Source organism: Aotus nancymaae, unplaced genomic scaffold, assembly GCF_030222135.1.
Source record: "Aotus nancymaae isolate 86718 unplaced genomic scaffold, 86718_ANA_hifiasm-v0.15.2.pri h1tg000006l, whole genome shotgun sequence".
NCBI classification, from domain to species: Eukaryota; Metazoa; Chordata; class Mammalia; order Primates; family Aotidae; genus Aotus; species Aotus nancymaae.
In genome coordinates this window covers 84,578,060-84,590,220 of record NW_026988417.1, presented here as the reverse complement: position 1 = coordinate 84,590,220, position 12,161 = coordinate 84,578,060, and positions in this window count along the sequence as shown.

The following is a 12,161-nucleotide window of genomic DNA, read 5'->3' as shown; positions in this document are numbered from 1 at the left end:
AGCCCAAAATTTAATTTAGCTTTATAAAAATTAAGATATATAAAGAAATATATATATATTCTTATATTAAATATGTATATATATATATTTAAGACAGAGTCTCCCTCTGTTAACCACATCAGAGTTCGGTGGTACCATCTCAGCTCACTGCAACCTTTGCCTCCCAGATTCAAGTGATTCTCCTGTCTCATTCTCCTGAGTAGATGGGACTACAGGCGTGTACCACCATATCCCTCTAATTTTTGTATTTTTGGTAGAGACCAGGTTTATCATATTGGCCAGGCCAGTCTTGAACACCTGACCTCAGGTGATCCTCCCATCTTAACCTTCCAAAGTGCTCGAATTACAGGTATGAGCCACCACACCAGGCTGATAATTTCTTTATATCATTTGAAACTATCACCTATTTTGAAGTATATTCTGTTACAAAATAATGCCCTAATTCTCCTTGGAACTTTTTGAATTTTTGGTTATTTTTGCTTGCTTCTACTGCTCATCTAAGTTACCTTTAGAACCTAAAACCCAGCATTAAATTATTTAATTATGATGTTAGATATAGATGATTTAATATCTACCATGAAACAAAGTGCCAAGGATTTATATCTAGAATGAATGGGGATTCCAATAAATTAAAAAGAATAAACAGAAACTTAGAAGAAAGATGGACAAAAGACTTAAAGATTTTCTTTTAGAAACAAAGATAATCCAATGGCCAACCAGCATATGAGAAGTTGCTTACCAACACCAGTCATCAACTCATATAAAAATGACTTTATAGTTCTAATGACATACCTCTGCATACCAATTTTAAATAACAAAAAATATATTAAAATATTTCAAAAGCTAAAACTTAATAAAATGAAATGCTGGCTTGTATATAAGAAAAATACATACCATGGGTAATAATTAATACATATTTTTGTACTACTTTGGTAAACTGTTGGTATTCCTTACTAAAATTGAACATATGTTCACCCAATGATTCAGAAGTTCAATTGCCAGGTAAACTCCCAACGGAAATAAATATTCAAGTAAATTAAAAGACATACACAAAATGTTCATATCAGCATTACTCATAAGATCCAAAAATTGAAAAGAACCAAAGTACCTATCAATGGCACAAGTATCTAATAATTGCACAATGGCATACAATTCAGTAATGTAAAAAAGAATAAATTTCTGCTATATACAATGCATGAATAAATCTCAAAACACAAATGCTTAACAAATGGAGTCAGGGATAGAAAGGAAATCAGAAAAACAGTGAAATAAAAAGCCCTAGACCTTATTGCCCCATGGAAACAATGACTTGACATTATATAGCCAAAAAACCTTTATGAGACCTTCAGAAATCAATAAGAAACAAATAACACCCCAAGCAAGCTCAAAGCCCAAAATAAACATAATTAATTTGTATAAGAAAAACATTTTATTTCAACTGCATTAACCCCTTACCCACACTCACATAGCTCATTACTGGGAGGAAAGCCCAACTCACAATTTCTCCCTTGGGAGGAAAAGAGAATATGGGAACATACAACCAATGTTCTGTATTTTTTGTGTGGCTACACAAAGGGTTGATTTCTATCTCTCAGGACTCAGAGTGCTGACAGGGAACTAGCTTACTCTGAATGCCTGTGGGCCTCCCAGAACAAAAGAAGCCTCGATATCTTGTATAAGTGCCAGATAATTTGTAATAATGCAAGCAAATGGGTATAACTCATTGCTATTGGAAGGTAGTACCCAGCATATATCTTTTCCCTTGGGAAGGGAAGAGTGGAAAGTGTGTCCAGTGTTCTAGATTTTTGTGGGCTGGGGAGAGTGAGTGATGATAGTCCATCTCACCTAGCTCAGTGGACTGACAAAACAGGTAAGTATACCTTGAATACCTATGAACCACAGAGGACAAAAGAGAATTTGGTAGCTTAAGGCAACACCAGAGAACATGTATTACTAAACATAGACACCAAAGAAACAAGAGACAAGAAATTCCTGGAACAAAACAAAACAATAAATCAGATAGGTAAATCTCTCTAGTTGGGAAATTGCATGCAAAACCACAGAGAAGATGCAACCCCAGAAAAAGTTTGAGAGGCTCCTAGAACCTCTAGACAGGCTGACTGGTGAAGGTCTTTCCTTTTACAAAGTCAGCTCATGAAGACTGCTAGAGGTGGTTTTTTTTTTTTCAAATGCATGAGTGCAAATACTAATTTATGAGACACAAAGAAAAAAGAAAACATGGCCCAGTGAAAGAAAAGAAATGAATCTCTAGAAACTGACACTAAAGAAATGGAAGTGAGAAGGGTGCTTGAGGAACTGGATTCTGTCTCACTAGGAAACAAATTATCTAACAAAGATTTCAAACTAATCATAATAAAAATGCTTAATGAGTTCAGAAAAACAATGCACAAAGAAAATGAGAATATCAAGAATATGAGGTAGAAAACTTAAAAGAAAACCCTGAAATTTTGGAGCTGAAGAACACAATAACTAAAGCAAAAAATTTACTAGAGTGTTTTAGTAGCAGACTTGCTTAGAATAAGGAACATGTAAATATGAAGGCAGATGATTTGAAATTACTGAGACATAGGAACAAAAACAAAAGAAAATGAAAAGGAGTTCAGAGTTAGGAGGTCTATGGAATACCATCATGTGGGTCAATATATGTATTATGAGAGTCCTAGAAAGAGGAGAAAGAAAGGTACAAAAAGCTTATTTGAAGAAGCAATGACTGAAAACTAAATGTGGAAAAAGAAGTATACATCAAAATTTAAGAAGCCCCAGGGACTCCAACTAGAATGAACCTAAAGCACTTTCTATAAAAATATATCATAATCACATTATCCAAAAGGGGGAGAGAGAGAGAGAGAGAGAGAGAGATAATGTGAAAGTAGCAAGAGAAATGTGACACATCATGTAAAAGGGAGCTCTCATAAGACTCTCAGAGAATATCTCAGCAGAAACTTTGCAGGCCAGTGAGAATGAAAAAAAAAGTATTCAAAGTTCTAAGTGAAAAAGTTGACAATTAAGAATATAGTTATACAGCAAAACTGCTTTTCAAAAATGGAGAGATAGAGACTTTCCCAGATAAACCAAACCTGATGGAATTTGTCACCACTAGAACACGTTTATATTAATGCTAAAGAAAGTCTTTCAAGTTGAAACAAAAGGACACTTGACAGAAATACAAATACATATATAAGTATAAAGCTTGCTGTAAAAGGGAAACATAGACAAGTACAGATATAAGGTAACATTGTAGTGGTGGTGAATAAGTCACTTTGAATTATGATATAGGAGTTAAAAGACAAAAGTAGAAAAATAATTATAATGAAAAATATTTTGATGAATGTTAATATAGAAGATGTAATTTGTGATATCAATAATTCAAAGTGTAGGGGGAGAGATAAAAGAGTAGTTTTGTACACAAGTTAAATTAAGTTGTTGCCAGCTTAAAACAGATTGTTACAAGACATTTTATTTAAGTCCCATTGGAACCATAAAATAATCTATAGATAAGACATTAAAGAAAATGAGAATGGAGCCATTGTATGCTATTTTTAAAAAATCAATGATACACAAAGGAAGATAAGATGGAAAAAAAGTGATAAAAAGCAACAGAATGGACAGAAAACAACAAAAGGGCACTAGTAATTCTTTCCCTAGCAATAATTATTTTAAGTGTAAATGATTAAATCCCCAACCATGATAGAGTAGCTGAATAAATAATGGATTTTTAAAAATCCAACTCTATGTTGTCTATGAGAGATTCACTATAATTTAAGAAAACAGGCTAAAAGTATGCAAAAAATGATGTTCCATGCAAATGGTAATGAAATGCAAAGAGCAGTCATACTCATATAAGGAAAAAAATATACTTTAAATCTAATAATTATATACTCACCCAACATATATATATAACATCATATATATCCAAATATATAAAGCAAACATTGATAAAACTGAGTGGAGAAATAGCAATGCAGTAATAGTTGTCAATTTCAATATACCACTTTCATTAATGGTTAGAACATCCAGGCAGAAGGTCAATAAGGAAACAGAGGATAGAATAACACTATACTACTAATAGCTAACAGAAATACTCATAATATTTCACCTAAGAGCAATAGACTACAAATTCTTCAGGTGTAATGGTTAATACTGAGTGTCAACTTGATTGAATTGAAGAATGCAAAGTATTGTTCCTGGGTGTGTCTGTGAGGCTGCTACCAAAAGAGATTACCATTTGAGTCAGCAGACTGGGAGAGGCAGATCCAACCTCAATCTGGGTGGATGCCATCTAATCAGCTGCTAGCATAGCTAGAATAGAGCAGGTAGAAGTTGGAAGGACTTGATTTGCTAAGTTTTCCAGTCTCCATCTTTCTCCTGTGCTGGATGCTTCCTGCCCTCATATCAGACTCCAGGTTCTGCTTTTGGACTCTTAGACTTATACCAGTGATTTGCCAGGGGCCCTTGGGCCTTCTACCACAGACTGAAGACTGCATTGTTGGCTCCCCTACTTTTGAGGTTTTGGACTCAGACTGGCTTCCTTACTCCTCAGTTTGCAGATGGCCTTTCATGGGACTTCACCTTGTGATAATGTGACTCAATTCTCCTAATAAACTCCACTTTATATATACATTTAGCCTATTAATTCTGTCCCTCAAGAGAACCCTGACTAATACACCAGGATAGATCACATGTATGACCACAAAAAAGAGTCTTAAAATCTTTAATAAGATTGAAGTCATACAATCTTTTCTATTAACAATGGAATGAAACAAGAAATTAATAGTGGAAGGAAAACTAGAACATTCAGAATTATGTGAAAAATAACACGTTCTTGAACAATCAATGAGTCAAAAAAGAAATCAATTGAACGTATAAACAGAGAGTAAAAGAATGCAAATCAAAACCACATTGAGATACCATCTCATGCCAGTTAGAATGGCATGGGGAGAAATGCCATATATAGGTGAAGGGAAGGAAGGCAGCAAATCACACTGCCATGTGTGTACCTATGCAACAATCTTGCATGTTCTTCACATGTACCCCAAAACCTAAAATACAATAAAAAAATTAGTATAAAATTATAATGTATGTATAAGAAGTATTAAGGTAATATAAAATTTATACAGAAAACTTAAAAAAAAAAAGAATGGCTATCATTAAAAAATCTGGAGACAACAGATGTTGGAGAGGATGTGGAGAAATAGGAACACTTTTACACTGTTGGTGGGAGTGTAAATTAGTTCAACCATTGTGGAAGACAGTGTGGCAATTCCTCAAGGACCTAGAAATAGCAATACCATTTGACCCAGCAATCCCATTACTGGGTATATACCCAAAGAATTATAAATTGTTCTATTATAAAGACACATGCACACGTATGTTCATTGTGGTACTGTTTACAATAGCAAAGACTTAGAACCAACCCAAATGTCCATCATCAATAGACTGGATAAAGAATATGTGGCACATATTACATGGAGTAATATGCAGCCATAAAAAACGATGAGTTCGTGTCTTTCATAGGGACATGGATGAATCTGGAAACCATCATTCTCAGCAACTGACACAAGAACAGAAAACCAAACACCATATGTTATCACTCATAGGTGGGTGTTGAACAATTTGAACACGTGGACACAGGGAGGGGAGCATCACACCCTGGGAGGGACAGTGGGGGTGGGGAGGTGGGGGAGGGATAATGAGGGGAGAAATACCAGATATAGGTGATGGGGGGATGAAGGCAGCAAACCACCTTGCCATATATATACTGCAACAATCCTGCATGATCTGCGAATGTACCCCAGAACCTAAAGTACAATAAAAAAAAAAGAAAGAATAATTATTAGAGGCTGGGAAGGGTAGTGAGGGGCTGTGGCAGAGGTGTGAATGATTAATGGGTACAAAAGATAGTTGGAAAAAATAAATAAGACCTACTATTTGATAGCACAACATGGGGGCTATAGTCAATAATAATTTAATTGTAAATTTTGAATTGTATGTTGTATAATTGGATTGTTTGTAACTCAGAATGAATGCTTGAGGGGATGGATATCCCATTCTGCATGATATACTTATTTCACGTTGCATGTCTATATCAAAACATCTTGTACCTCATAGGATATTGTCTGTGAGCCCACCCAAACCTCAACTTGAATTGTATATCTCAGAATTTCATGTGTTGTGTGAGGGACCCAAGGAGGAGGGTAATTGAATCATGAGGGCTGGTCTTTCCCATGCTATTCTTATGATATTTAATAAGTCTCACAAGATCTGATGGGTTTATCAAGGGTTTCTCATTTTGCATCTTCCTCATTTGCTCTTGCTGCTGCTATGTAAGAAGTGTCTTTCACTTCCCACCATGATTTTGAGGCCTCCCCAGTCATGTGGAGCTGTAAGTCCATTTAAACATCTTTTTTCCCCCAGTCTCAGGGATGTCTTCATCTGCATCGTGAAAATGAACTAATACAGTAAATTGGTAACAGGAGTGGGGTGCTGCTGAAAAGATACCCAAACCATGAAAGCAACTTTGGAACTGGGCAACAGACAGAGGTTAGAACAGTTTGGAGGACTCAGAAGAAGACAGGAAAATGTAGTAAAGTTTGGAACTTCCTACACATTTGTTGAATGGCTTCACCCAAAATGCTGATAGCAGTATGAACAATGATCCCAGGCTGAGGTGGTTTCAGATAGAGACAAGAAACTTGTTGGGAATTGTAACAAAATGACTCTGGTTATGTTTTAGCAAAGAGACCGGCAGCATTTTGCCTCTGCTCTAGAGATTTGTGAAACTTTGAACTTGAGAGAGATTATTTCAGATATCTAGCAGAAGAAATTTCTAAGCAGCAAAGCATTTAAGAGGTGACTTAGGATCTGTTAAAGCATTCAGTTTTATAAGGGAAGCAGAGCATAAAAGTTTGGAAGATTTGCAGCCTGACTATGTGATAGAAAATAACAACCCATTTTCTGGGGATAAATTCAAACCAGGTACAGAACTTCTCATAAGTAGCAAGAAGTCTAATGCTAATCCCCAAGACCATGGAGTAAATGTCTCCAGGCCATGTCAGAGACCTTCAAGGGCAGCACCCCCATCACAGGCCCAGAGGCCCAGGAGGAAAAAGTGGTTTCATGGGCTGGGCCAGGGTCCCTGTGCTGTGTGCAGCCTAGGGACTTTGGCAGCTTCCATGTGGTGTTGAGCCTGTGGGTACACAGAAGTTAAGAATTAAGGTTTGGGAAACTCCACCTAGATTTCAGAAGATGTATGGAAACACCTGGATAACCAGGCAAAACTTTTCTGCAGGGGCAGGGCCCTCATGGAGAACCTCGGCGAAGGCAGTGCAGAAGGGAAATACGGGTTTGGAGCTTCCAGGCAGAGTCCATACTGGGGTACCGTTTAATTGAGCTCTGAGAAGAGGGCCACTGTCCTCCTGATCCCAGAATGGTAGATTCACTGACAGCTTGCACCATGCACCTGGAAAAGCTGCAGATAATCAATGCCATCCCATGAAAGCAGCCAGGAGGGAGGCTGTAACATGCAAAGCCACAGGGGTGGAGCTGCCCAAGATCATGGGAACCTACCTCTTGTATCAATGTTACCTGGATGTGATAATTGGTATCAAAGGAGATCATTATTTTAGAGCTTTAAAATTTGGCCTCACTGGATTTTGGACTTGCATTGACCCTGTAACTCCTTTGTTTTGGCCAATTTCTCCCATTTGGAATAACTGTACTTACCCAATACCTATACTTTCATTGTAACTAGGAGGTAACTAGCTTGCTTTTGATTTTACAGGCTCACAGGTGGCAGGAACATGACTTGTCTCAGGTTAGGTGTTGGACTGTGAACTTTTCAGTTAATGCTGAAATGAGTTAAGGCTTTGGGTAACTGTTGGGGAGGCATGATTGGTTCTGAAATGTGAGGACATGAGATTTGGAGGGGGCAGCGGAAGAATGATATTGTTTGGCTGTGTTCTCACCCAAATCTCTACTTAAATTATATTTCCCAGAATTACTATGTGTTGTGGAAGGGACCCAGGGAGAGGTAATTGAATCATGGGGGCTGGTCTTGCCTGTGCTGTTCTTGTGATAGTGAATAAGTCTCAAGAGATCCGATGGGTTTATCAGGGGTTTCTGCTTTTGCTTCTTCCTTGTTTTCTCTTGCCACCATCATGTAAGAAGTACTTCTCATCTCCCACCATGATTCTGACACCTCCTCAGCCATATGGAATTGTAAATCCAACTAAACTTCTTTTTCTTCCCAGTCTCAGGTATGTTTTTATCAGCAGCATGAAAACAAACTAATGCACCATAAATATATACACCTATTAAGTACCCACAAAAATAAAAAATAAAAATAAATAAATTAAAAAAGAAATCAAAGGGAAATTTGAAGATAATCTTTGGGAAATTCGAAGATAATCTTTAGGAAAAGGAAATGAAAATATGACCTACCTAAACCTATGGGATGTAGCAAAGTCTTTACTGAGGTAAGCTCATAGTGATAAATGCCTCCTTAAAAAAGAAAAAAGATCTTACATGATGGAATTTTGCACCTCAAACAAAGAAGTAAAAGACAAACTATGTCCAAAGCTAGCAGAAGGATGGAAATAATGGAGATTAGAACTGAAAGAAGTAAAATAGAAATTACAATTTAAAAAAATCAACCAAACTACAGGTAGGTTTTTTGAAAAGATCAACAAAACTAACAGATATTTATCTATACTAAGAAAAAAAAGAGAGAAGATTCAAATGGATAAAAATACATATAAAATAGGGGGACATTACAACTGGTGCCACAGCAATAAAATGGATCATAAGAGACAATTCTGAACTGTTATATGTCAACAAACTTAATAACCTAGAAAAATGGATATATTCCTAGAAATATAAAACCTATCGAGACAAGACTGAATCATGAAAAAATAGAAAGTCCAATTATACCAATATCCAGTAAAAAGATTGAATCAATAACATACGTTTCAACAAAGAAAAACCTATGATTAGATGGGTTCACTGGAAAATTCTACGAAGTATTTAATGAAGAATTAATGCCAAGTCTTCTCAAAATGTTTAAAAAACATTGATGAGTAGGAAGCACTTCAAAACTCACTATGTGAGGCCAGTATTAGCCTAATGCCAAACAAAGACTAAGACTATAAGAAAAAATGAGGCAGGCTAATACTCTGATGGATATACATTAACAAGAAAAATTCAGTAGCATATTAAAAGGATATTGTTATGATCAAGTATGATTTATCTCTAATTGAAAGGATGTTTGAACATACCCCCGAAAATAAATAAATGTAATTTACCACATTAACAGAATGAATGATAAAAATCATATGATCATCTATGATCATCTCAATAGATGCTGGAAAAGTATTTGACATAATTCAACATCTTTTCATAACAAAAACTGTGTTTACAAATTAAATATAGAAGAAATGTATCATAACATAACAAAGCCATATATGTCAAGCACACAGCTAACAATAAGTTCAGTGTTGAAAAGTTGAAAACTTTCCTTCTAAGATCAGGAGCAAGATAAGGATCTTCATTCTTAGGACTTTTATTCAACATATTACTGGAAGTCCTGGTCAGAGCAATTATGCAGAAATAAAAATAAAAGTCTCCCAAGATGAAATGGAATAATTAAAATAGTCTCTGCAGATCATACATATAGAAAACTCTAAAGATGCCACCAAGAAACTATTAGAAGTAATAAATAAATTCTATAGTTATATATTAAAAAATTAACATTCAAAAATCAGGTGCATTTCTATATACTAACATCACTGTATCTGAAAAATAAATTAAGACAACAATTCCATTTATAATAGCATCAAAACTTATAAAATACTTAGGAATAAATTTAACCAAGCAGTAAAAGATTTGTACACTAAAACTGCAAAATATTGATGAAAGAAACTGAAGAACAGACAAGTAAATCAAAAGCTATCCTGAGTTCCCAGATCAAAAAAATCAATATTGTTAAAATGTTTATACTACTCAAACTCAAAGTGATCTTCAAATTTAATGCAATCCCTATGAAAAGGTCAAGGGCATTTTCCACAAAAGTAGAAAAAAATTTCTAAAATTTGTATGGAACCACAAAAGACATCAAATAGGTAAAGTAACCTTGAGCAAAAAGAACAAACCTAGAGGCCTCACACTTCCTGTCTTCAAATGATATTACAAAACAATATGGTACTGTCGTAAAACCAACACATAGACTAATGTACAGAGTAGAGCCCAGAAATAAGCCCATACATATATGTCTACCTGATCTTCAACTAAGCTATCAGGGATACACAATGGGAAAACCACAGTCTCTTAACAAATGATGTTGAAAAAACTGGATATTTACATGGAAAAACGTGAAATAGGATCCCCATCTTATCCAGGTGTTGTGATGTGTGCCTGTAAGGCTGAGGTGGCAAGATCACTTGGACCTGGGAGTTGGAGGTTGCAGTGAACTAAGATTGTGTCATTGCACTCCAGCCTGGGCAACAGGTCAATACCATGTTTTTGAAGAATAAAAAAACCAACAACTTATAATCAACTATTTAGCAGAAACTTCTATTTAAGATGCTGACCATAGCACATGAATGTACCTACATGCTTTACCTAAAACCTCCATTTTATTGATAGAAAAAAATGAGAGAATAAGAAGATTCAGCAAGTATTGGCATAAAAGATCTTTCAAGAAATTTCTGAAAACTTGAGGAGATTAGAGTAATGGTAACTGTTAAAGAAAAGCAGAGGGCATGGAAGCTTACACAGGGGCTGTAGTCAGGGAGGACACAGCATTCCACGTGGAATCCTAGAGGCTCATGTTTTTAAAATGCCAGATAGGACATGTGGGATAAAATCAGATAGCATCAACAGAGACTTAATTACAGATTTTCACTTATAATTGTAGGTAATTCATCATCAACACATATGCAGAATTTACATAAGCCAGTTTTCAATTTCAGTCAAAATTAAGAAGGGTTTTCTCAGTAGACTAGGCAAAATTTCTGGACGACACTGTGAAAGGCAGCCTGGGTGGTAATTCCAAACAGCAAAATCTTCATTTTGTCAGTTGAGTTCTTTTTGTAGGTGTTTTACTATCTTTTTGTTTGTTTATTTTTGTCAGGCTTCACCTACGTAACCAGGTGAAGAAAAACCAATTTGTTTTTTCTTTTTATTCTTTTCCATTTTCCTTCTTTTTCAGAGGGTTGTATTTCTTACATGACCAGCTGCACAGCATATTATAGTAGTAAGCTGCTACTAAGGTTAAAACAGCATTCAGGCATTTGCCAAATTCTGTGACCTATTAAAGCAATAAGGTTATGTCAGGAAAAGGAGGTAAGTCCCCAAGTACACAAATTGAGTGGTTGGAACTTGGATGCCTTACACAAGCTAGGACCCTCAGAGTTTACTAAGGTGAACTGAGACAAGACTTCCTTCCAGTAAACAGAGATGGTGAAAACTTGCATCTCAGACTAGGCTCTGAATGAGAGATACAGACAACTTCCTAAAAATTTTATAAAGGTAGGCTTGAATATACATAGGTATAAAGTTCAGCTTTTTACTAACAGTATGGCCCGACACATTACCCTCAAATTTAAAAACTAATTTGAAACTATCCTTGATTGGAAAAAGTATTCTGATAAACAAAGAAAGCCTACTGAATGAAAAACCCAATTCACAAATGAAGAAACATAGATGGGTAATAGACTCTCAACTTCTCTAATACTCAAGGGAATGCAAATTAAATCCACATAGTATTTCACAATTCTTATATCAATAAACAATTGAAAGTGTGAAAATTAGAAGGATACAGAGGAGGGGAAATTTTATGTACTGCTGGATATGGAGGAGGAATGCACCGTAATGAAACTACTTTGGAAAGCAAGATCTAAGTTAAGAATGCGCAAAACTCATGATTCCGCTTTTCTGTACTTCAGTGCTTATATCCTTAAAATATTCTTCCTCAAAATCACTCGGGGGCATATGCTAAAGTATTATTGTTCACAGCAGAACTATTTCAAAAGAAATATAAAGTGAAGAAATAGTTTGTTAACACAAAAATAGATAACAAAATATAGATCTCTCCAAACAAATAAATACTACTTAACAATGATTATGAATAAACAAGCTATCTATAT